Raw genomic sequence first — 2,447 nt, forward strand, 5'->3', positions numbered from 1 at the left:
ACGTTCGCCCGTCTTAAAAGTGGCTATTTAATTGAGTTTTTAGTAATAAGATCGCCAGATCGTAACGTATTTGATATATTTTTGATACTTTTACACAAAATTCTCAAATATTTTGAACTACACTGCACAACCAAACCTGCTTGGGTTCATAATACATAACTCACTCCATAGTAAGTTAACCCGACTTTTTACTTGTAAATGTACCACATTTATAAATCAGTAACAGTTAAATAACCAACTATCTCAGACTTGACTGACCTGCAATTGACTTGCTAAATTACTACTAGACCTGCATACTACAAAAATATAACAAAAAACTGTAAAAATCATAATAAAAACAAAATCATATCTAATTAATGTCATCCCTATTTTTTCTACAAAATAACAAATAAAATAACTTTTTTTTCTCTTTCCTTACAAAAGACGTCTCGACCACATTTCCATCACAACCAGACATAGACTGATTAACCGTCTTCTTCCTTTTTACAACCACAGTCTCGACATTGGCTGCATCATCAGTCACAATGGGGACAAATTCAGCAGATTCCATCAGCTTCTTTCTCTTAGTCCCCTTCCCGGCCACCATTGGAGACACCTCCCATGGAGAAGGTATCGCCAAGTTCAATTTAAACCTCAATTGTCGATATTGACTAAATTAGACATCAAATCGTACTGGTCAATCCACTCTTGTGGGGTTGTCTCATTTCTACGTCCATATTGAAGCAACATTCCATTCTCTATCAAATGTTTCTTCAATTTAGACTAAAACACAATTTCCCGCCATAAATAGACCTACCACATCACCAAGTCCCCAACGACGTGGATATGTATCTCTTTCCATTAAAACCCTCTTAAGCTTAGCCACTACTCCATGACTACACATCCCAATGTCCGCAGACTCCATTTTGGCTACCCCCAAGGCAACCGCTTCTCCTTTCGTAGTAACTATTACAACCACACTATCCAAGGTGATTCCTTCATCATATCTCAGTACTCCAGGGGCGAGGACCATTGCCCCATAGCACACAGCATTGACCTATTTTGTCATTTTTTGAACATACAGCTGAATCTTTGATAAAAATACGTTTGTAGGATAATAATAAGCCTTCCATTGGTTTGATCACATGTCTGAGGTATGTTTCGTTATTTTTATTGTCGTAATACCACTGGGCGTCCAAGACGTCATGAAGAGTCACTAAATTGTCCTTAAAATATGTTTTGACTAGTAATATACATATTCGGTAATTTTTCCTGATTGGACTCTTCTTAGTTCAGTCATTTCTGCCCCTACTCCAAGATGTACTCCAATATGCTCACAAAGTGTACGGATATATGTCCCTGCCTCACATTTTACAGAAAAAAGTGCTATATAATAAAAATTATATTTACCAATGTTTTTATCCTTGTGGAATTCTAATAATTTTGACTCAAAAATTGTTCGGACTCGCAACTGTCTCTTCACTGCTGCAATCGCTGGAGGTTTTTGAAAATTGACCCACGAAAATAAGAAAGTGACTAAAAATATTAATAAAAAAAACATTTTGAATTTCCGTGATATTTTTTATGGCTTTATGTAAGCTCATGACACAGACATACTCTTTTCCGGCTGTTTGTTGCGATTTGACTAATCTTGTGGCATTTTCTATACACACAATAAGACATCCAGTGACCTAAATGGGCTAAAAATGTCTTATTTGTAACCTTTGGGTCTAATGTGCCAGAATGGCCTGTTTTATTCACTCTGAGAATTCTCTTTACCCACGCCACTACTTCATGGGAGGACGGATTTGCAGGTTTATCCAAATTAATAAATCCAGATCTATTTTTATAGTATAATATATTAAAATGCCTTATATATTGATCAATTGGTCTGTTTAAAGGAAACTCCGTATGGGAGAGGTACGTAGTGATTGGTTCGTACATTTAGTTTTTCGTAGTTCTTTTTAAATTGAATTTAGTGGGGATTACTTTGAGTAATAAAGGCCATTTTTTGGATTTTAAACGTTGGCCTTAAGGTTTGGTTCTTCTGTCTTAAATAGGTTTTATTTTAGATTTTATACCATGTTTTCGTGCTCCAGGTCCATTATGTGATATACAACACTTCACGTGCTTAATTTATTTTAATAATTTATTTAATATTTTTATTTATTAATTAATATTATATATATTATATAATTTTTAATACAAAAATAAATCATATTCTTAATTATTTTTAAAAATCAATGATTAACATATAAAAAACGAGTTATAGATATTTACTTTATTATTTTTTATAATTATTCTTAAAAAACTATTATATTAAATTAAAAAACATTTAAAAGAAATAAATATTATTTATTCCTTGATTTCTTGTGGTTCACTGTTGTCCAACCGGATTCTTCCTCATCAACTTGTTTATACAATTCACGATCATTTTCAATCTTTTTATTACATTCCTCCATCTCCAT

At 33.1% G+C, this 2,447-nt stretch overlaps 1 pseudogene; it reads right to left on the bottom strand.

Annotated features, from left to right (window-relative positions):
- Positions 1–522: 522 nt before the first annotated feature.
- On the bottom strand, positions 523–2,447 carry LOC118761928 (annotated as a pseudogene).

Source organism: Octopus sinensis, unplaced genomic scaffold, assembly GCF_006345805.1.
Source record: "Octopus sinensis unplaced genomic scaffold, ASM634580v1 Contig18742, whole genome shotgun sequence".
Classification (NCBI taxonomy): Eukaryota; Metazoa; Mollusca; class Cephalopoda; order Octopoda; family Octopodidae; genus Octopus; species Octopus sinensis.